Source organism: Scardinius erythrophthalmus (assembly GCF_964197995.2).
Source record: "Scardinius erythrophthalmus genome assembly, chromosome: 14".
NCBI classification, from domain to species: domain Eukaryota; kingdom Metazoa; phylum Chordata; class Actinopteri; order Cypriniformes; family Leuciscidae; genus Scardinius; species Scardinius erythrophthalmus.
This window is the reverse complement of record NC_138234.1, coordinates 33,103,334-33,127,470: the sequence shown is the minus strand read 5'-3', so window position 1 is coordinate 33,127,470 and position 24,137 is coordinate 33,103,334. Positions and strand designations below refer to the sequence as shown.

Genomic DNA, 24,137 nt, shown 5'->3' with positions numbered 1-24,137 from the left:
CGCACGTGCCAGGGCTCCTAAACATATGACCAGACAGACTGTCCAGGAACAATGTTCCGGCAGGCGAATGGTCTCTACACCCACAGACAGTCCAACTGCTGTGGAAGAAATTCGGCAGAGCGGAAGTAGACCTGTTCGCGTCTCAAGAAAAACGCTCACTGTCCGGAATTTTTCTCCAAGAGCAGGGACACGCTGGCTCATATATGGCCCCGCCGCCCGCTCTATGCTTTTCCCCCTGTCTCTCTCCTGCCTCAGGTGATAGAGCGGATCAGGGGAGAGGGATGCTCAGTACTGCTTGTAGCACCGTTCTGGGAAAACCAACCTTGTTTCCCAGTTGTGATGCAGCTAGCGAGCACTGCCCCGTGGCCAGTGCCAGTGAGGAGAGACCTCCTCTCTCAGGCCCACGGCTCGATCTGGCATCCTCACCCGGAACTGTGGTCCCTTCATGTCTGGGCCATCAACGGGTACATGTTGAACTCTCTAAGGGAGTATTAAACACGATCACGCAGGCTAGAGCTCCGTCTACGAGACGGCTCTACTCCTCAAAATGGTCAGTGTTTTCGGGCTGGTGCACAGCCCGTGGTGTGTCACCCACAGACTGTGGAGTGGCGGAGGTGCTTTCCCTCCTACAAGAGCTATTGGATAAGGGCAGGACCCCTTCCACGCTCAAAGTTTATGTGGCGGCAATAGCAGCGTTCTCAAGAACACCGCTTGGTCAGTCAATAGGAAGGAACGATTTAGTCAACCGCTTCCTTAGAGGGGCTAAGAGACTGAATCCTCCCAGACCTCCCTCAGTCCCCGTATGGGACCTTTCTACGGTACTGGAAGCCATGAAAGGTGGACCAATCGAGCCTTTACAGATGATTGATCTGAAACATCTGTCTTTCAAGACTGTGCTTCTGCTGGCTCTCGCTTCAGTGAAGCGCATAGGGGACTTACACGCGCTCTCTGTGAGCGCGACGTGCATGGAATTTGGGCCTAATGACTCAAAAGTTATACTCAAACCTAAGCACGGTTATGTTCCAAAATCCCTCAACACACCGTTCAGGGCGCAGGTCATCTCCCTGTCAGCCCTACCGGTCCCTGATGAGGAAGGAAACGCGGGCCTCCTTTGCCCAGTCAGGGCATTACGAGCTTATGTGTTTCGTTCAGCGGGCGTTCTAAGGGACTAGCCGCGTCGAAACAGAGCCTATCCAGATGGATAGTTGATGCTATAGCGCTAGCATACGCCTCCAAGGGCATGCAGTGCCCGTTGGGTGTCAGAGCGCACTTCACGAGAGGCATGGCCTCTTCGTGGGCCTGGTCGAGTGGGATTGCCTTGCAAGATATTTGTACGGCGGCGGGCTGGGCCTCCCCATCTACATTTATAAGGTTTTACAACCTAGAAGTTCCCGCCCTGCAGGCCAGGCTGCTGTCGGTCTAGGTAATCAGTATTATCTGACCTGATGCTATAAGCTCGGAATGCTGCATCTACTGAGCACAGCTCGATGTTCGACAGTAAAAAGCAGTAGCACAAGATGTGCCTGGGCAAACTGTGTAAGACCCACATTTCCCCATCAGTTCAGGCCGTACCCCGCCCTGTCTGTATGATGAAATTCGCGTCCAAGCGACGCTGCCATATGTGGAAGAGTGCGGCTTTGCCCCTCCCTCTTCCCGGACTCCCTGTGAGTTCCCTGGGTGATTGAGCACTATATGAACCCCGGGCTTTCGCCCTTGGGTCTTTGGTGTCAGATCTCAGCATGCACGGCGTTTTGCATTGGGTCTCCTAGCGTAAGATATCTTACGCAGTACGAGAGACCTCTCGTAAGAGAACGTACTCGGTTACTAACGTAACCTCGGTTCTCTCTAGAAGAGGGAACGAGTACTGCGTATCTTGCCATGCATGCGCACACTCTGGTTGCTTCGATGATGAAAAACCAGATAATAGCTGCCTGCGAGCGATATTTATAGGCCTAGACCACGCCCGTTTCGGCGGGATGTGACGCAGCGGGCGCAAAGCACCCTCGTTGACGCCAGGCCTCGCTCGATAGCCTGCTGCAGTTGCCGCTGAACAGCCAATAGGCGCGCGAGCTGCCTCGCCTATGTCTGTATGCTGCTGCAACGCGTTTTGCATTATTACAAAATTAAGGATAATTTTTGGCTTCAATATCTCGCGGAAAAAGGATTTTCCCCTAGCTTAAGATATCTTACGCAGTACTCGCTCCCTCTTCTAGAGAGAACCGAGGTTACGTTAGTAACCGAGTACGTTACCTAGCTTTCCTGGTAGCTTTGTCTGAGAAAAATCAGTTGACCCTATGTTTACTTTCTTCACTGACAGACAAAAATGAAAAGCCTATATCAGTCAAAGCTCAGCTTCAGGAGGGGAAAAGACAGAGCAAGATAAAAACAAAGAGAAAAAGAGTGTGATGCTGATGAGGTGAGAAAAAAAAAACAGCTGCCGGCACATGGTTTTAAAGCTATTGTTATCCAATTTTTTTGGCCTTCAAAACATCTTAAAATGCACATATGTAGATCAGAGAAATAAAAATTTTCTCGGGGGAGCATGCCCTCCAACCCCCCTAAATACCACACATTCGGGACCTCAGTGATTATAAAACCCTGCCATATGCATGGTACTGGATGAATGAATGAAACTAGTTAATAATAAGCATTAGACCATAAACTAACTTTTTTTTTTTTTCTTTAAATCATACCCTCATTGAGGGCTGAGCCCCCCATAAATGAAAATCCTAGAATCGCCCCTGACAAGGGGTATGGTTTCTTCATTGTGCCTGTTGTTTTTGGAAGCTTCTTATAAAAAGTTACCAATTGTGGACATTTGGTACAGAGATATTTATGGGACTGGCTCAGAAGACAGTAATGACGTATGTTGGGACTCAATATGGGCCAGCCTCAAATATGTCTCTAAAAACCCTAATTATTTCAAGATGATTCATAGGATGTATCTCACTCCCAAGAAGTGTCATTTAAGGAAGCTTTCCACCTCTCCTACATGTAACTTTTGCTCAGTTGGGTGCATAGGCACACATATGCACATGTTTTGGGATTGCCTAGAAGTCAACAAGTTTTGGAGACAGGTTTCCACAATGCTAAAGGACATTTTGGAATTTAAGGTATCATGCTGTCCGAGACTTTTGCTTCTAAGGGATGATTCCTCTTACTCTCTCTAACTCAGAAAAAGTTGTTTTTCTGTGGACTTACAGATGCCAAGAAAAAGCTTGCCTTGCGCTGGAAACCTAATCACTCTCTAGCGTGGACTGGATGCATTCTTTTTTGGACATTGTGAACATGGAGCTCTCAGTGGCAAGGCTATATGAAGCCTCTCAGAGGACTATCTCAGCATGACTAGATGCAATTTCAAAAATTGAGGAGCGGTTGTAAGATCTATGTCTCATGTTCCTACTTTTTCCTATCTTTATTAATTGTATTTGGATTTTGATCACTTTTCTTAGACTATTTATATATGTTCTGAATGTACTTTTGGGAGATGGGGTGGGGGGTATAGTCGCCATAGGAATGTGGGAGGTTAATTTAGAATAAAATGTTGAGAGTGATGTTTATTTTTTACTTTCTATCTCTGTACATTAACATTCTTTAACTCAATCAAAAAATTTGATTGCAAAAACATCCTTCAATAGAGCAGAGTCTGTATAATGGAGGGCTCAGAATCCAGAGAGAAACATCTCGTAAATGGAATTGAGATTTAGAAAAGATTGTGGTAAAAATGAAACTACTTTTTGAGATGAAGGGTAGAAATTGGCCTGTACTTTTTAAGTGGAGCCGAATCAAGATTTGGTTTCTTGAGAGATGGAACCACCAAAGCATGATCAGTGTTTATGCCGCTGTCAAAGTCAAAACTCATTAGTAAATATGACTTTTCTTCATCCATGTGCTCTGAACTCATATTTACAATATTTTCAACTTCACTTGAATAGCAAATAAACACAGCTAGGGGCGTTTAACTCCACTATAGACATGTGAACTTCCCTAAGCACTTCCCCTCATGAGAATCCCTACCACCATTTTGAAGTGAGTTCAACTTCGTCAAGTGGATGAGGGAAGTTTTTTTTCAACAGACCCTCGATCCCTTGATTTTGACAGAGGCAACAAGTCCACTCATACTGTACAATTCAGGCAGATCCATAGACCACAATGCAACACAATTGTGACAACTTGCAGTGCTCGAACTTGATTTACCCACAAGTGATCACGGGCTCAGTGTGTAACATTTAAACCCATCTAGGGTTCTGCCAGAAGTGGGCACTCCTGCAATGTAAGCAATGACGTATCATTTTAAACAAGACAGAGGAAAGTTAGCAAGGGAGGGGCATAAAAAGTGGACCTTAAACACAGCCCTGGAAAGTGCCTCTCCTTGACCAGTAATAAGGAAGCTGCTTTACAGACACACCTGTTTTACACACGTCACTCAAACATAGAAGCAGGAAACTATTTTGACCCAGTTCAGGGAAACAGAAACTGAAGCATTGTTGAGCTGTTGTGTGTTTGTATCTCTCTGTATTCATGCAGTAAAATGGCAGAGGCCAGATTTTTTCAGGATGAGTTCATGTGTCCAGTGTGCCTGGATCTTCTGAAGGATCCAGTGACCATCAACTGTGGACACAGTTACTGTAAGATCTGTATTACAGGCTGCTGGGATCAGGAGGATGAGAAGAGAGTCTACAGCTGCCCTCAGTGCAGACAGACCTTCAGTCCAAGACCTACTTTGGGCAAAAACACCATTCTGGCTGAACTGGTGGAGAAACTGAAGAAGACTAAACTTCCTGCTGACTGTTACGCTGGAGCCGGAGATGTGGAGTGTGACGTCTGTACTGGAAGAAAATACAAAGCCGTCAAGTCCTGTCTGGTGTGTCAGGAATCTTACTGTCAAACTCATTTTGACCGTCATGAGGAATATCACTCACGTAAGCCACACAAAGTGATTGATGCCACTGGACGACTGCAGGACATGATCTGCCGTAAACATGATAAAGAGCTAGAAATGTACTGTATCACTGATTAACAATACATTTGTGTACGGTGTAAGGAATATGAACATAAAAAACACAAAACTGTATCAGCTGCAGCACAGAGGACTGAGAAACAGGTATGAACTTAAAGAGATTGTTTGAGCAAAAATGAAAATTCTGTCTTCATTTACTCACCGTCATACCGATCTAAAACGGTTTGACTTTCTTTCTTCTGTGGAATTTAAAATATGATATTTTGAAGAACGTCTCATCTATTTTAGTCTAAATGTTGACAGTTCTAACCTCTAAAAAGGAGACAAAAAGTAATCTAAACTTCAGCGATTTAAAAAAAAATAAGTCAGCTTAATTGTACTGAATGTGCACTTGTGTTCTTCAAATCTCAAATCTTTAAAAATGGGACTTGCAGATAATATAATGTTAATTACATAAAAGGCCACTTACGAGTAAAAGTAAATGAAATTATGCTGACACTTTGGCTTCATATTTGTTGATAATCTCTCGTTTTATGTGACATTTCCTGTTATTGTTTTGACCTTTAGACTCAGCTGAAGGAGACTCAAATAAAGCTCCGTCAGAGAATCCAGCAGAGAGAGAAAGATCTTCAGCAGATGAGAGAGGCTGTGGCGTCTCATAAGGTGAGTCTGGAGAACAAGAGTAGTTTGTGAAGCCTCAGTTAGGACTCTCCTCCTTCAGTCCCACTGAACTCACTGTGTGATTGTGATGTGTGTCCTAACAGCGCTCTGCACAGACAGCAGTGGAGGACAGTGAGAGGATCTTTACTGAGCTCATCCGCTCTATTGAGAGAAGCCGCTCTGAGGCGACGCAGCGGATCAGAGATCAGGAAAAGGATGCAGTGAGTCGAGCTGAAGGACGACTGGAGCGACTGGAGCAGGAGATCAATGATCTGAGGAGGAGAGACGCTGAGCTGGAGCAGCTTTCACACACACAAGATCACATCCATTTCCTCCAGGTAACAGATCTAGAAGAACAGGATAATGGTGGACTAACTTTAACCATATTTCAAAGATGATAGAATTTAAAGATGTAATTAAATCCATATTTCAAAGATGATAGAATTTAAAGATGTAATTAAATCCTACTTAAGTGACTGAAAACACTCAAGTTCAGCTACTTGCATTTTATGTAAATTTAAATTATAATACATTCATATAATTGCAAATAACATTCAATTAAGTGTACGAAAACATTATTCAATCTGCACTTGAGTATAACTTTTTTAAGTATATTATTTCCATAATAAGTATATTTTAAAAGTGTGCTATAAGTATACTGGCAAACACTACAATTTGTATTAGTAATGTCACTTAATGAATATTATAAGAAAGTCTCTGATTGTGTGAAAGTGCTTGAATGAGCTGAATTACTGAAGATAAATCAAGTCAACAAGAGCTGCACAGATCTGATAGTAGTGCAGGTTATTGAGTAAAGTGTGGAGCTGATGAGTTTTGATTTCTGTTCTCTTACGAGAGGTCTCTCGTACTGCGTAAGATATCTTACGCTAGGGGAAAATCCTTTTTCCGCGAGATATTGAAGCCAAAAATTATCCTTAAAGGGGTGGTAAAACACCTTTTTTCGAAGGCTTGATTGTGTTTGTGGGGTGCACTGTAACATGTGTTCATGCTTCGTTTTTTAAAATTCGCATTATTTTTTACATATTTAACCATTATTCTACACTGCTCTGTCCCTCCTTGTAAAAACGGTCGGATAATTTCCTGGTTCTAAGAAGCCCCGCCCTCAAAAATACGCAATGGGCTCAGATTGGTTAGCTGGCCCAGTGTGTTGTGATTCGCTAACCGCCAAGTGCACGTTGTTTCGGAAACGCCCCTTACCCTCACCGGTAGTTTGTGCTTCAGTAAACAACGGCGTTAATATTCCCATACCAGTTTGAGCCCGAATCAGACCCAGAGAATGTTAGTGGAGAGGATCGAGCAGAACCTGTTCAAGAACGGCTGTTAAAGGACGTTTCATAAAGGTATGTTTTTTTTAAGACTGCAGATCTATTGTGATCGCTATATGACACTGTTACTTTTGTATTTAAAACGATTGTAGCTAAATATCTGTCGCCAGAACTATTTACCCAATACGAACACTAAACATCGGCTTTACAACAACAGTAGCCAAATCAAACACAAATCATGTTTAGCGTGCCTGTAGATAAACAATACATAAAAGCTATAATCAAAGAATAATTTACACTGATCACATAAATGACAACAACCACGAACATTCCAAGTTCGCTGCGCTGGTGATATTAAACACAAGTTTGTATGTGTTTGTCGGATAAGTATGAATTAACGTTAGCATTTAACAAACTGGTTTGTGGAGACAACAGCGTTGTCCTTCGTTTACTTCCTTGCTACAATGTACAATTAACAATACGAACTATTACAGGAAAACTCATCAATGAAAAAATCGTACTTACAGGTTGTGGCTCGTAAACAGCTTCTGTTTTTAAAGTTGGAACTGCTCGATCTTTCAGGACAAGCCGTTGTGTGAATCCTGCATTGTAACTCGTATAGATTGAGGAAGCTTTCCTCCGGAAAATGTGCAGCACAGAGAGCGACATTTGGATTATAATTATGAGGGACCGAGTTAAAAATAAACTGTAACCGTCCTTAGGAAGACTGAACAAAGTGGACCTGCAATCTGGGTGAAAATAACAGCGTTTCGACGGCATAGCGGCAACGACTCTCTACTACCACAACAACTATTCTCCAAAGCAAAATAAAATGGCCTCGCCCCCTCTATGTATTGTGTTCCCAGAGGAGGGGTTTATGTAAATATTGGGCTTAGTGATGTCAGCAAGCCCGCAGGAATGTCGTGTAGTCCCTACCGGCCGTTTTCTGTAGTTCTTAGAAATTGATTTCTTTAAAAGCAAATATCTCCCTTTGATTTAAACTTTGAACGTTGTAACTTTGCAGATGTTGTTTATGCTCAAACAGCAACATTACACACTAACTAAAGTTAGAAAAGTGAAATCGTGTTTTACCACCCCTTTAATTTTATAATAATGCAAAACGCGTTGCAGCAGCATACAGACATAGGCGAGGCAGCTCGCGCGCCTATTGGCTGTTCAGCTGCAACTGCAGCAGCCTATCGAGCTTCGCGCCCACTGCGTCATGTCCCGCTGAAACAGGCGTGGCCTAGGCCTATAAATATCGCTCGCAGGCAGCTAATATCAGATTTTTCATCCTTCAAGCAAAGCACACGCATCGCTGGAGCTGGAGAGAAGCTGTGCCGTCGAGAGAGAGCACCTTCAGCGGGACGAGTCACTGAAGTCGCTGGCCGCGCCGCCTTCCTTGCCTTCCTGCTGCGCTTTCCGGCGCTTATATCCTTTCACTCTCGCTACTGTATTTTGTGTGTGTGTGTTGCCACTGCAACACACAATCCTAAAAGAGCTAGCGTATTTTTTAAGATGCCTTCCTGCGGCTCGTGCAGAGCCACACTCAGCGACGGGGACCGCCACGTGATCTGCGTTTCCTGCGTTTCCTGGGTGAGGAACATGCAGCTCTCGCGCTCGCTGACGGCGGCTGCCTTCACTGCGAGCTACTGCCCATGGCGACTCTGAGGACTCGCCTGGCCTTCTTTTCCGAGACTGCTTCACCACCCGCCGCGGCCTCGCGCCGTAAAAAGCGCCGTGCCCAGCGGGTCTCGGAACCCTCCCCCTGCCGCCAAAGCTCGCCGGTTCGCCCGCCTTCTTCACCGGCTTCGTCAGCCTCTCTTCCTGACGGACAGCGGACGCGGTCCGCCGCCGCGTCCGTCGACATCGCTGACGAGGAAGCCCTGCTGGGAGAAGGGGATTCCTGCTCCATCCTGGCGTCAGGCAGCGAGGATTGGGCGAGCTCTGAGGACCTCGCGCCCACTGCCCGCACTTCGTCAGGCAAGAGAGCATCCATTGAGGCGGAGCTCATGCGGATACTCGCACAGGCCGTGGGGAACCTCGGCCTCGAGTGGTCTTCGCCCGATCAACCCGCTCTCAACCGGCTGGATGGGTTCTACCTGCCTGGGGAGCGTGTTTCGCCTGAGTCCAGACCGGCGCCTTTTCTTCCTGAGCTTCCTGAGGAAGTCGCTAAGTCCTGGAACGCCCCCTATTCAGCTAGAGTGCGTTCATCTGTTTCCCCGGCATTCTCTGCTGTCGACAATACCAAAAACAGAGGATACCACTCGCTGCCACCGGTCGAAGAGGCGATAGCGGCCCACTTATGCCCTCCCTCCGCTGGACGGCGCGCTAAGCCGGCCCTACCCTCTAAGGCTTGCCGCGCCACATCAAGCCTGCTCAGCCGCGCTTTCTCCGCCACCGGGCAAGCCGTGTCAGTGCTGCACACCATGGCCATGCTTCAGATCTTCCAGGCAGATCTCCTCCGAAGGCTGGACGAGAAAGGGCCTGAAGCGATCTGCGTGCCGGACCTTAGGAGCGCCTAAGACGCCAGACGCATGGGCAAAGCTGCCCGGGGTTTCGAAATGGGTGCTAAATATCATAAAAAGAGGCTATTCGCTGCAGTTTCGCCGACGCCCTCGCTGCTATACAGCGCGCGTCGAGACCACGGTTAAAACAGAAGTAGCACATTTACCTCGAGCCGAAGTAGCGAAACTATTGAGCAAAGGGGCCGTAGAGCCTCTCTCTCAAGTTCAGAGCGAAGGGGGGCTATACAGCAGATACTTCCTGGTACCGAAAAAAGACAGGGGTCTCAGACCCATACTAGATCTAAAACATCTGAACAAAGTGCTTGTGAAGCGACAGTTCAGGATGCTCATGACCAGACAAATCCTTGCGCAAGTTCGCCAAGGAGACTGCTTCGTATCAATAGATCTGAAGGACGCGTATTTTCAAATACAGATAGCGTCACGTCACAGGCGATATTTGAGGTTCGCCTTCGAGGGCCAGGCATATCAGTACACAGTCCTACCGTTCGGCTTATCCCTGGCACCCCGTACATTTACGAAGTGCATGGATGCGGCGCTCGCACCCCTCAGAATGAGGGGCGTGCGAGTACTGAACTATTTGGACGATTGGCTGATTCTAGCGCAATCCCGCTCAGAGCTCATGGAGCATACGACCATTTTACTTGACCATCTCGAGAATTTGGGTCTCAGTATCAACTGGGCGAAGAGCTCTCTGTCCCCCAGCCAGACGATATCTTTCCTGGGCACAGAGTTGAACTCACTGTCTATGATAGCGCGACTATCACCGCAGCGCGCGGTAGACATTCAGCGGGCAGCGAACTCGTTCCGCTGCGGCGCGACTGTCCCGCTCAAAAAGTTTCAGAGGATGTTGGGTCTCATGGTCTCAGCATCATCAGTGCTACAGCTGGGCATGCTCCGCATGCGCCCGCTGCAGTTCTGGCTGAAAGCGCGAGTCCCACGCCGAGCGTGGGCATCCGGTTTGTTCCGCCTCAAGGTCACTCAGAAGTGCATCACAGCTCTGAAACCTTGGAAAGCGGACGACTGGTACCAATCAGGTGTAAGCCTGGGGACTTCCTCGAGAGTGAGAGTGGTGTCCACGGACGCATCCACCTCGGGATGGGGAGCGCTGCTCGAGGGCAGACTGTTCTTTGGCCAGTGGTCAGAACGGGAGAAACTCCTTCACATAAACTGCCTCGAAATGTTGGCAGTGGACAACGCGCTGACGCGTTTTTGTCCCCAAATAAAAGGACACCACGTCCTGGTCCGCTCGGACAACATGTCTGTGGTGTCCTACATAAATCGCCAGGGCGGCCTCAGGTCCAGGGACCTGTACAGGCTGGCAGAACGCCTCCTGGTTTGGGCTCAGCACAATTTGCGCTCGCTGAGGGCAGCACATGTGCCAGGGATCCTAAACATAGGACCAGACAGGCTGTCCAGGAACAATGTTCCGGCAGGCGAGTGGTTTCTACACCCACAGACGGTTCAACTGCTGTGGAAGCCTTGGTTCCCAGTTCTGATGCAGCTAGCGAGCACTGCTCCATGGCCGGTGCCAGTGAGGAGAGACCTCCTCTCTCAGGCCCACGGCTCGATCTGGCATCCTCTCCCGGAACTGTGGTCCCTTCATGTCTGGGCCATCAACTGGTACATGTCGAACTCCCAAAGGGAGTATTAAACACGATCACGCAGGCTAGAGCTCCATCTAAAAGACGGCTCTACTCCTCGAAATGGTCAGTGTTTTCGGGCTGGTGCACAGCCCGTGGTGTGTCACCCATGGAATGTGGGGTGACGGAGGTGCTTTCCTTCCTACAAGAGCTGCTGGATAAGGGCAGGACCCCTTCCATGCTCAAAGTTTATGTGGCGGCTATAGCAGCGTTCTCAAGGACAACGCTTGGTCATTCATTAGGAAGGAACGATTTAGTTATCCGCTTCCTTAGAGGAGCCAGGAGACTGAATCCTCCCAGACCGCCCTCAGTCCCCGTATGGGACCTTTCTACGGTGCTGGAAGCCATGAAAGGTGGACCTTTCGAGCCTCTAGAGTCTTTTGATCTAAAACTTCTGTCTTTCAAGACTGTGTTTTTGCTGGCTCTCGCTTCAGTGAAGCGCATAGGGGACTTACACGCGCTCTCCGTGGGCACGACGTGCATGGAGTTTGGGCCGAATGACTCTAAAGTTATACTCAAACCTAAGCACGGTTATGTTCCGAAATCTCTCAACACACCGTTCAGGGCGCAGGTCATTTCCCTGTCAGCCCTGCCAGTCCCTGATGAGGAAGGAAACGCGGGCCTCCTTTGCCCAGTCAGGGCATTACGGGCTTACGTGTCTCGCTCGTCCGTTTTCAGACAGACAGAGCAGCTCTTTGTTTCGTTTAGTGGACGGTCTAAGGGACAAGCCGCATCGAAACAGAGCCTATCCAGGTGGGTAGTTGACGCTATAGCGCTAGCATACGCTTCAAAGGGCATTCAGTGCCCGTTGGGTTTCAGAGCGCACTCCACGAGAGGCATGGCCTCTTCGTGGGCCTGGTCGAGTGGGATTGCCTTGCAGGATATTTGTACGGCGGCGGGCTGGGCCTCCCCGTCTACATTTATAAGGTTTTATAACCTTGAGGTTCCCGCCCTGCAGGCCAGGCTGCTGTCGGTCTAAGTAACCAGTACTATCTGACCTGATGCTATCAGCTCAGAGTGCTGTGTTTATTGAGCACAGCTCCATGTTCGACAGTATAATCAAATAGCACAGGATGTGCTTGGGCGAACTGTGTAAGACCCACATTTTCCCATCAGTTCAGGCCGTACTCCGCCCTGTCTGTATGATGAAATTTGCGTCTAAAGCAACGCTGCTATAGATGGAAGTGTGTGGCTTTGCCCCTCCCTCTTCCCGGACTCCCTGTGAGTTCCCTGAGTGATTGTGCACTATATGCGCGCGAGCTGCCTCGCCTATGTCTGTATGCTGCTGCAACGCGTTTTGCATTATTATAAAATTAAGGATAATTTTTGGCGTAAGAGATATCTTACGCAGTACTCGTTACCTCTTCTAGAGAGAACCGAGGTTACGTTAGTAACCGAGTACGTTTTCTGTAGAGTTTCCAGTCTCTCTCAGCACCTCCTGAATCTACAGATGTGAATGACGTTCCCTTCAGTTCTCTCTCTTCTTTTGATGGAGTGAGAGAATCTGTCCGTCAGCTGAAAGTCAAACTGGAGGATTTCTGCAAAGAGGAGCTCAAGAAGATCTCTGACAGAGGTAAAGTCCTGGGCCTCGTTTATAAACATGTGCGTAGAATGATCCAAAATGTGAATGTTCAACAATTTAAGGAATGTTACTTTAATTTATAAAAAATCCATATGGATAATCGTAATGTTCGTAAATGCATCACAGTTCAGCTAAAATTCAAGTCCATTGTGAACAAGTGCATCAACTTCACCTACAAAGCGGCCACAAAAATCACTGGATGGTTCAGAGGTTTGGCACTCATCATCATGGACAAGCATATTTATATTGATGTACGATGAAATCCATGGAATTTAGGATCAAATCATGTGTTTTATAAACGAGGCCCTTGGAGATTCATTTGCTCTCAGAAATGAGTCCAACATCATATATAGAGATGGATGAATTTTATCTTTTCATTTCTCTTCACACTGTTCATGTCTGTTTATTTCCACAGTCACATTCACCAACATTAATCCCAGAACCAGGAACGACTTCCTACAATGTAAGTGACTAAGAAAACTAGCAGAAAAACTCACTGAGTGTGTTCATGTTCTTCCTGTAGAAGCTGAAAGAAATCATGATTTATGAGTTTAATAATTGATAATATAAAAGATTATCAGCTGTACTGAGACACTGCTGACACACTGAATATTAAGTCATGAAGAGTTCAGATACATTAAAGGATCAGACAGATTCATAATTCCTGATTCTGATGTGTTTTCTCTTCATCAGATTCCCGTCAGCTCACTCTGGATCTGAACACAGTGCATAAACACCTCAGTCTGTCTGAGAGGAACAGTGTGATTACTTACACTGACACAGTCCAGCCGTATCCTGATCATCCCGACAGATTTGATTATTGGCCTCAGGTGTTGTGTAGAGAGAGTGTGTGTGGACGCTGTTACTGGGAGATTGAGTGGAGTGGAAATAATGGTGTGTATATATCAGTGTCATATAAGAGCATCAGCAGACAGGGACGGGGTATTGAGTGTGTGTTTGGATGTAATGGTCAGTCCTGGAGTTTGTACTGCTCTTCCTCCAGTTACTCATTCAGACATAATAAGATGGAGACTAAACTTCCTGTAAAGTCCATCAGCCGTAGAATAGGAGTGTATGTGGATCACAGTGCAGGAACTCTCTCCTTCTACAGCGTCTCTGACACAATGAGCCTCATCCACACAGTCCAGACCACATTCACTCAGCCACTCTATCCTGGGTTTAGTGTTTGTTCTGGATCATCAGTGAAACTGTGTTGATGCATCAGAATAGACTATAGAGAGACTTTACCCATAATACTTTGAGCTGCTTGATAAATCAGCAACAGTGAGATGTTGTAGAGTTTCTTATTTTCTCTTTATCACATTATTATTATTATTACAGTTGAACTTCTGTCATTGAAATAATATCAGACAAATGAGTGTAATAAATCCTCATATAGAAAATATGATCAGTGTTTGTGTATCTGTGTGTGTGTTTGTCCCTTTCATGTTTCAAATTTTTTTTTTATTATAAAAATTGTTTTAATTTTTTTTTTTATATATATTTACAGATGAATGTACTAGTAAATGCTATACAGTGCATCCGGAAAGTATTCACAGCGCTTCACTTTTTACACATTTTTTTGCTATGTGTTTGTGATTTAGTTAAATAAAACTTTTGTGCATATTTCACACGTTTTGATTCTGGTCCCTGCTTTTAAATCAATGTCCCTTTAACAAAGTTAGATGCTAAGAGTTATTCTGCTGTGACCAGGAAAAATATCCTTTGTGAGAGTTGCTAGACGATCAATACTGAGTGATCGCTGGATGAAAAGATTAATTGATTGTAATATGAATTCAGCTTCATCAAGTTAATTCTTAAATGATCCAAATATTTATCATTCTAAAGAGTTTTGATTAATTATTCATTTTTCCCTTTTGAGATAATTTGCTACAGAATGCAGTCTTTGAATTGGGACAAAGCAGATAATACCCATAATGCACTGTGAGTGTCACACGCCAAATAATTCCTGTGTCTGACCAGAAGATGGCGTCCACAGCTGAATCATCCATTCATCTATTTTCCAAACCGCTGGTCCAATGTGGCTATCATAGGTATAAATTCATTTTTAATTGATTATTAAATTGTTTAATTAAGGTTTATACACCCTGGTGAAAAAAAAAATGCTAAGTATACTTGCAGCCAGACTAATTATCAGTATAATTCACAGTATAACATAAAAGTGTGTTAATGATTAGTTAACTTGATGTGTGCTATTTTGAAACAACTAATTTTGTACAAAGTATATTTTAGTTGTAATTGAATTTGAGTAAAGCATAACTTTAATTGTATTTAGTAAACTTTTGTGTGCTAAACTGGCCTATATGCCTGTGTAGGGACTAATTACATGCTTGATTAGTGATATAAAGCGTACTTTAAATTATTTGTGTTACAAGTACATTACAAATTCATTGCGAGTGTCTTCAAAACTTACAAGCAATAAACCATAAGTGTATTATACTTGAGTAAAAAGTATATGCTCAGTAATACCTGTGGCTTATTCCAAATTCTACAAATTCCACACTTTGTCTTCAATAACAACTGCACATTAATAAACAAATAATACTTAGCTATACTTTGTACAAAATACTATTGTATACTATAATGTATTTTGAAAGTATTATTTCAATGCATGAAATAATACTTGATTATTCAAGTATTATTTTGAATTTTACAATGATCATTTTCAGCACAGTCAAAATATACCTAAAATTTATTTCTAATAAAGTGCAATTAAACACACTTTTAAAAAATAAACAGCATTTTCATCAATCATATATGTGATCATTAAAACACATATAGAAAGTATCTTTTCCCACAAATGTTAGGAGGATATAGTACACCCATCCCATCAACTTCCTTATTTTATACCAGAGTGGGGTTTGAAAGTGAGGTATTGGAAAAAATACACTGATAGCTGATGATACTCAGTTTTATTTGTCTTTATTACACAGCTTTCTTAAAAGGATTCTGATTGGTCAGTCACGACATTCAGAAGTCAGTTATGTCACGGTTAATCCACGGCTAGCTGTGCACTAAATGCTTTTTATGCTCAACGTGAAGTAGGGATGGGCACATTGAGACTGCAGTATTGATATATCGATACAAGCTACTTATTTGGTGATTCCTTGACAAAAATATCAATATAAAAAAAATTAAATACATACATGTTTCTGCATCACTTTCAAATGTTTTCAGAGCATTTGTTTAATGTTTGTGGCAAAACCTTCTGCCATTTTTAGCTGGCCTGTGTCACATAACTGAAGCAAGCGCACAGCTTCTCAATACTCAAATTGACGCTTCCTCGTTTCCTCGCTCCTCCGTCCTCCAGCCCATGACCCGATCGACCTCAGCCATCTTGAAGGACATCTCAGTTCTCCAATTGCACCGCGAGGAGGCGAGAAACAATGAGTGAGGAAGCTTCCAGAGGAGTCATGAGCGAGGACACACAGGTGTATCCTTCCCTCGCTTCCTAAGGGGTGGAGCAAAGACACGAGGATGCACAAATAAGAAATGTGAAGCACCCAGAGACTCCCTTCTTCATCCAGGTATTTAATGCTATTCCATGTATCACACCGAAACACACTCTTGTTTCATCCAAACGTGCCATCTTGCGCCTTAGTTATCAATTCTATTTACTGTAAAAATGATAATCTTCACAATTGAACAACAGCGTAAATACAATAGGCAGAAGTAAAAAGCTAAACTTACTCTATAAATAAACTACACCACAGGCACATGACTTGTCATCACTGAGCTTCAAACGCCATCAATCACGTGGTATTGTCATTTCGATACGAGCATTGGTACAGTGTGTGATACAATAGTGCTTTGAAACCTGCATTGGAGCCTCGGTATCAACCGTCCCATCACTACATTCCACTTACTTACCTGTTTACATACTGTGTGTGTCTCAGTAAACTGTGTTTGGATCTTACCTTTGTCTGCATTCTTTTGTTCAATATCATAGAATAAAATGTAAAAATATCTTGAGCTTGTGTTTACCATTCAATCCATTCAAAAAATCCACTGACTTCAGGACGATGGATCCTGAAGTGCTTCATTAAAACAGTTCATTACAATCGGATTAGCAACTAGACGAACACTGTAATAATAATACATTATATTCATATTCTGAGGAAATTATAGACGCAAGATGGTGGCAGCTGTGTTTGTATGAAAAGCAGTGTGATATGAGAGATGAAATAAGAGCCGGTTTCAGTTCAGTTTTGCGCTCTGATTTACAGTGTTGCCATTGATGATGGTGAATATTAGGAAATATCTGACCACTAAATGCTGCAATAGACCAATCAGAATGAAGTATTCCAGACTCAAGAGACATTTTAGAGACACTCTCTTAAATTAGATGATTTTACAGTTTGCTAATCACCTTCAAAACAGAAAAATTCATCTGAAATAATTGAGGTTTATTTTATTGTCTTTATATTCTTTTGTATTCTTTGTTTCCATGTTAAGAATGAATTGTATAAAAATAGTTGCACAATAAGAGGATTATAATTAATTTTACAACTTTGGCTTTCATTTGTTTTTTGTTTTCATCTGTTCATTTGTTTTTGTTACCGATTAGTATTATAATAATTTACTTTTGTGGTGTAAAAGGCGGAGGAAATAAATAAATATTGGCTGTATGAAAATTTTGCTTTATGGATCAAAAACACACATGAAATCTGATATTTACTGTACATCCAAATTTGAAATCTGTTTGAGGATTTTTTATTTTTTTTGGAATGAAATCGTACTTGGTTACTTACGTAACCTCGGTTCCCTTAGAGATAAGGGAACGAGTACTGCGTTGCAAACGCTGTGGGAAAACTCCTTTTCTCGAGAATATTGAAGCCTTTATTTTAAAACGCATTGCTGCAGCATAAGCGAGAGCATCAAGCTCGCGCGAGCTAGCTGATAGGCTGTGGCAGGAGAGTATAAATACAGAGAAATCTCGCCATAAAACAGGTCTAATCGACTGAACGAAAATACCTGATGTTCGAGAATAGCACGGCAGGGCAACGCAGTACTCGTTCCCTTATCTCTAAGGGAACCGAGGTTACGTAAGTAACCAAGTACGTTCCCTTACGAGAACGTTCTCTCGTACTGCGTTGCAAACACTGTGGGAACACTTTTTAAAACGCCATGCTAAGTCTCGTGGCTACTCTAATCCAGGGATCCCGGGATAGAAAGAGTAGCCAGAATACCACAGACCAGAACATCGGGCCTAAAGATATATAGTGTGTACATAGACTAGGGTAAAAAGGCCAGCCTATGTAAAGTTCCCTTACAACTTAGAAAACTAACCTGGATCCAGAGAGCCAGGGTTAGATGGAGAGAACTCGTGCTTGTAAAGCCGGGATCTCTAAGTTATAAAATCTTGCAAATGTGGACGGAGCTGACCAGCCTGCCGCCGCACAAATGTCTTCAATAGGGACACCACTAGTCCAAGCCCAAGAGGAGGCGATGCCTCTCGTAGAGTGAGCCCTGACACCTATGGGGCAGGAGAGGCCCAGTGAGGTGTATGCTAGAGCAATAGCATCAACTATCCATCTGGATAGCGTGAGTTTCGTGACCGGCAACCCCTTGGTTCGGCCCCCGAAACAGACAAAGAGCTGTTCAGACTGTCTAAATGAGGCTGAACGCTCCAAGTATATTCTCAACGCTCTAACAGGGCAGAGCGTGTGAGCATCACTGTCTTCTCCCGAAGCTGGGAGAGCTGACAGCGAAATTACCTGTGCTCTGAACGGAGTAGAGAGCACTTTAGGCACATAACCGTGTCTTGGCTTCAAAAGGACTTTAGAGTCGTTAGGGCCAAACTCAAGACAGGAAGTGCTTATGGAAAGCGCATGTAAGTCCCCTACTCTTTTGACTGACGCCAGTGCCAGTAAAAGAGCGGTTTTCAGGGAAAGGGACTTTAGGTCCGTTGACCTTAAAGGTTCAAAGGGAGGTCCCTTCAGGGCCCGTAGAACCAGTGAAAGATCCCAGGCCGGCACTGAGGGCGGCCGAGGCGGGTTGAGCCTCCTAGCTCCTTTAAGGAAGCGAACAATAAGGTCGCATTTTCCCAAAGAAGAGCCAGCCACCAAAACGTGAAAAGCCGCGATGGCTGCCACGTATACTTTGAGTGTGGACGGGGAACGTCCCGCGTCCAGCATCTCTTGGAGAAAGGAAAGAACCATTGGCACTTCACAAGTGTATGGGTCAAGGTTTCGAGCCTGACACCAGTTGGAAAACACTGACCATTTAAGGTGGTAGAGACGTCTAGTAGACAGAGCTCTAGCCTCCAGAATAGTATTCAGGACGCCCTCTGGGAGGTCCTGGGGTAGCCGTTGAGTGGCCAAGCATGAAGGGCCCACAAGTCGGGACGGGGGTGCCAGATCCTTCTGTTCGCTTGAGCCAATAAGTCGCTCCTCAGAGGAATTGGCCAAGGGTCTGAAACAGACAGCTGCATCAACTCTGGGAACCAAGATTGGGACCGCCAGAGAGGAGCTATCAAGAGGATCGCACACCCCGTGTTCCTGATCCGTTCGATGACCTGAGGTAACATCGAGACCGGAGGAAACGCGTAAAGGGGACGATTGGGCCAGTCGTGGGCCAGCGCGTCCTTTTTCTTCGAAAAGAAGATTGGGCAGTGACAGTTGTCTTCTGAGGCGAAGAGGTCTACCTCTGCCTGCCCGAAGACTTCCCATAATAGGAGAACTGTCGGGGGAACGTTGCCCCGAGAGAGCATGTCTGCTCCTATATTCAACGTGCCCGGCACGTGAGCTGCTCTGAGCGAGCGCAGATTGGTCTGAGCCCAAAGTAGCAGCTGAGTAGCTATGGCGAACAGATTGCGGGATCTGAGGCCGCCCTGGCGATTTATGTAGGACACCACTGACATGTTGTCCGTCCGGACCAAGACATGGTGTCCTGCCAGGTGTGGAAGGAAGGTTTTTAGGGCTAGAAAAACTGCTCTCATCTCGAGGCGGTTTATGTGTAGGCGTTTCTCCGAGCTCGACCAGAGGCCGGAGGCAGGCCTGCCCTCGTACAGGGCTCCCCAACCTGAGTTGGAGGCGTCTGTCGAAATGGCCCTCCTTTCTGAGACCACTCCCATGCTTACGCCCTGCTGATACCAGCTGGCGTTCATCCAGGGGGCCAGTGCTAGAATGCAATGCTGGTCCACCCTGATACTCAAGATACCTGAACGCCAAGCGTAAGGGGGTACCCGAGGTGCTAGCCACAGCTGAAGAGGACGCATGCGCAGTAGGCCTAGTTGGAGTACTGAAGCTGCCGAAGCCATAAGGCCCAAAATCCTCTGATACGTTCGAAGGGGTACATAAGCGCCCTTCGTGAACGACGCGGCGAGCCGCTGGATCGAGAGAGCACGGGTTGATGTGGGCCATGCTCTCATACGTACGGAGTCTAGAAATGTTCCCAGGAACGTGATACGTTGACTGGGCGACAGAATACTCTTGGAGAAGTTCACTCTGAGCCCCAGGCATTCCAGATGACTGAGAAGCCAGGCTTTGTGAGTATTGGACTCCGCCTCTGACTGAGTCAAAATGAGCCAGTCGTCGAGGTAGTTCAGGATGCGCATTCCCCGCTGTCTTAGGGGGGAGAGAGCCGCATCCATGCATTTCGTGAACGTACGAGGTGCCAGTCCAAAAGGTAGAACTGTGTACTGGTATGTCTGCCCCTCGAAGGCGAATCTCAAGAATGGCCTGTGGTGGGGGTTCACTTGGATGTGAAAGTACGCGTCTTTTAGATCCACTGAGAAGAACCAATCGCCTGGGCGAATTTGCGCCAGGATGTGTTTGGTTGTAAGCATTCTGAACGGCCGTGTCATGAGGGCTTTGTTCAGATGTCTGAGATCTAAAATGGGTCTTAAGCCGCCGTCCTTCTTCGGAACGAGGAAGTAACGGCTGTAAAACCCTGACTCGCTTAGTGCGGCGGGAACTCTCTCGATAGCCCCTTTTGCCAGCAGACCCTGTACTTCGGTGCGGAGGACATGAGACAATGTGCTCCTTACCGAAGTTTGAATAACAGCTCGAAAGCGTGGTGGTCTGCGGGAGAACTGAAGCGAGTAACCGCGCTTTATAATGTTCATTACCCACTCTGAGACTCCGGGTATGGCCTGCCATGCCAGAGCCCGATGAACCAGAGGTATGATCATATCTGAAGACTGAGCGCCTGGAGACGGGGGCTCGACTAGACATGAAAGTGAAATTTTGCTCGATTTGTGCTTTTTGTGGGTTGCTGTTAAAACAGCGTTTGTGTGCAGAGGTGCATGACGAATAACAGGCCCTATTTCTGCATTTAAAACCACTCCAGCCGCCTGAACTGAAGAGGGGGCTGTGAGAAGCGTTCGAGCGATCTTCGGGGCTGGTCCGGCCGCGGCGGGACATGAACCCCTCTTCCTGTCGGTTAGGACGGCTTCTTAGGCTCGTGGTCGAGCGTGAGCTTCGGCCTGGGCCCCTGGCGCTTGGGGAACGGGTACCGTTTTGCCGGCTTTAGGTGCTGACCGGTTTCAGCCGCTAAGCGGGGCTGGCGAACCTGAGGCACTGACTTTTCTGGCCGCGGCGCGCTCTTGGGACGCCGTGAAGCCGAGCTGGAGCGTTTGGGGAGAAAGTGGCCGAAGAGACCAGATGTGGAGATTGGAGAATCCAAGAAGGCGGCTCTATCAGCGTCCTTGATCTCCGTTAAGTTGAGCCACAGGTGGCGCTCAAGCACAATCAAACTGGCCATGCTGCGGCCGAGGGCTTGTGCGGTTATCTTTGTGGCCCGAAGCGCCAAGTCTGAAGCACTACGGAGGTCTTTCAGGGTGTCCGGGAAAGGGCCTGACTCATCCATGGAGCGGAACCTCTGGCAGAAAGGGGGCGGCGCGCTGACGGGGGGCCTGTTGGCGGCCCGGCAGGTACCACTCGTCGAGGTGGCCTCTCGTAGGTTCAGCTGGGGAAAGCCAGTTGAGTCCTAGTTCGTCGACAGCGCGAGACATGACACGGAAAAGTTCGGCGGCGATGCTCGCACGTGCGTCAGGACGATCACACAGAGAGGAGGGGGTGGGGTCCGCAGAGCCCGACCATTCCTCGCTCTCAGATGCCGCCACAGAAACTGCGTCATCATCCTCCGCGGATCCGCCAAAGGAAACGAGTCCCGCCGCTTCGAGAGAGGGGCGTTGATCGCTCCTCGCGAACAGAACCGGAGATGGGGGGAAGGGCGAAGCACGCGGGGAGAGACCCGGCGTGAGCTCTTCAACCTCACCGCTTTCAGGCATCCTCTGATCTCGTCGCTTCTTCCTACGGGGCTCGTGGGGCGCCGAAGACGGAAGTGAAGCGGGTTCACCCTCTGAAGTAGCGAGGGTGAGACGTGACCGGAGAACCGCCATGGTCATGCTGTCACAGTGTGGACAGCCGCCTTTAGTGAGCGCTGACTCGGTGTGCTCAGGACCGAGGCAGACAGCACACAGTGTGTGTCTGTCAGACACATGCAGGGAAACCCCGCAGGAATCACAAACAGGCATTTGAATCAACGCCGTTTGCGCGCTGTGAAAACAGCGATTTGCTCTATTGTGAGATAGCAAAAAAGGATACTCGTCGGATGCCACAGGGAAACGCTCAGCCGGCGATGCAATGAAGATCTGCCAAGACGCGAAGCTGTTCCGGCTGAAGGGCTTTTCCACGACGAGTGGCTTCTCTCTGGAGATTTCAGCGAAGAGGTGAGTCTCGAAGCTGAAGGAGATTAGATCTGTTTTATGGCGAGATTTCTCTGTATGTATACTCTCCTGCCACGCCCTATTTGGCGCGCTCGAGTATGGCAGGGCGCCAAGCTCTCTGATTGGTTCGCGCGCCTCTGCTCTCTCGCCATTGGTTCGTGCAGTTGCCTGCAGCACAGCCTATCAGCTAGCTTGCGCGAGCTTGATGCTCTCGCTTATGCTGCAGCAATGCGTTTTAAAATAAAGGCTTCAATATTCTCGAGAAAAGGAGTTTTCCCACAGCGTTTGCAACGCAGTACGAGAGAACGTTCTCGTAAGGGAACTGATCTGACTGTTCAGATTGAGATGCAAGTTTCCCATCATGCAGGACACAACACAAAGTAGGGCTGCATGATTTTGGGATGATTTGGGTCTCACAGAAGTAATATAATATCTTATGATGTTCCAGGAATACCATAATGTGGAAAAAGGCATCAAGCTATCGCTGTAGCTGAATAAAAAGAAGATAGAAATGATTTGTCTGATTAAACATCAAGACAAACACACGATTGCTGCAATGATGTATTTGAGTTTCAAGCCTTTTGGGTATTTCCATAATAGTACAGATTCAGTTGCAGGAAACAGAAATGTTTAATTTGCTCTCAATGAGCCCAGAAAAAATAGCAGAAACACTAAAAGAAAAGAGAAAGTCCAAATCATCGTCCACGGGGTCAAGAGAGCACTTCACAGCAAAGACTGATCCAAGCATCACCAGTGACGTAGTGTTAATTATCTCTGATATAAGAAACCAAATATATTACTACTACAGTCGTCTGGGGGATTTTATATCGGTTGTAACACTTTCCCTACGTGATGCAAAATAGCATGGGAGTCAGTCTCAACCAAAATGCATGAATGAATGTGTGGGTGTGTCAGCTAACAGCTACTCAGAGAGAGGCCACTCACCTGCTTTTTGATCCAACCTCACTCTGGCCCGGCGACGTGCAGCGTGGATGTCCCGCGGTCTCGGTCCAGCCCCAGCATGGATAACGAGTGGGAGGAGAAACACCACAATGACAGCGGAGCCCCCACCCCCCAAAAAACATACTTACCACAAATCTACTGCAAACACACTGTGTTGACGATCAGCCACCGCTTTGGTCCGTCTGGATCCAAGCCCTCCTCAGCCCTCATCCAGGTGCTACAACACCAACGGACAAAGGCCAGGGCAGACGGGACCGTGATTCTCTGCAGGGAAAAGAGGTTGTTGATAACCCACAGAACATTGAAAAGGAGACATACCCATAGACGCTACCTGCAGGGAGTTGTGGGAATATTCCACCCACGATAGCTGCTGACTCCAGGAACACAGACTATGTGACGCCAGGCAGCGGAGAGCTCACTCAAGATCCTGGTTGGCTCGCTCGGCCTGCCCGTTGGTCTGAGGATGAAAACCTTAAGACTCGTTAAGGCCCCAATCTGTCTACAGAACTCTTTCACTAAACCGGGAGACAAATTGGGGTCCTCTGTCAGAGACCACGTCCACTGGAAGATCATGGATCCACGTGGTCCACCACCACCTTTGCTGTCTCCTTGGTGGAGGGGAGCTTGGGTGAGGGGAAAAAATGGGCCTTGGAGAAGCCGTCCACCACCGTCAGAATCATGGTGTACCTATCAACAAAATCAAGAGCCAGGTGTGACCAAGGACGAGAGGGAATGGGCGAAGGCTGCAACAGACCAACAGGAGACCGGTTAGACGTCTTATTTTGAGCGCATACCGAGCAAGCTAACACAAGCTGCCAGACATC

At 46.5% G+C, this 24,137-nt stretch overlaps 1 pseudogene across 1 annotated transcript in view; it reads left to right on the top strand.

Annotated features, from left to right (window-relative positions):
• The first annotated feature begins 4,531 nt into the window (after window positions 1–4,531).
• LOC308702218 overlaps window positions 4,532–24,137 on the top strand; it is a 38,115-nt pseudogene continuing 18,509 nt past the window's right edge. Inside the window, exons 1-11 of the transcript in view lie at window positions 4,532–5,104; window positions 5,528–5,623; window positions 5,725–5,958; window positions 12,488–12,647; window positions 13,072–13,119; window positions 13,350–13,833; window positions 21,354–21,552; window positions 21,909–21,988; window positions 22,216–22,353; window positions 23,338–23,527; window positions 23,717–24,080. The product of the transcript in view is annotated as an uncharacterized misc_RNA (transcript). The remainder of the gene's footprint in view (window positions 5,105–5,527; window positions 5,624–5,724; window positions 5,959–12,487; window positions 12,648–13,071; window positions 13,120–13,349; window positions 13,834–21,353; window positions 21,553–21,908; window positions 21,989–22,215; window positions 22,354–23,337; window positions 23,528–23,716; window positions 24,081–24,137) is intronic.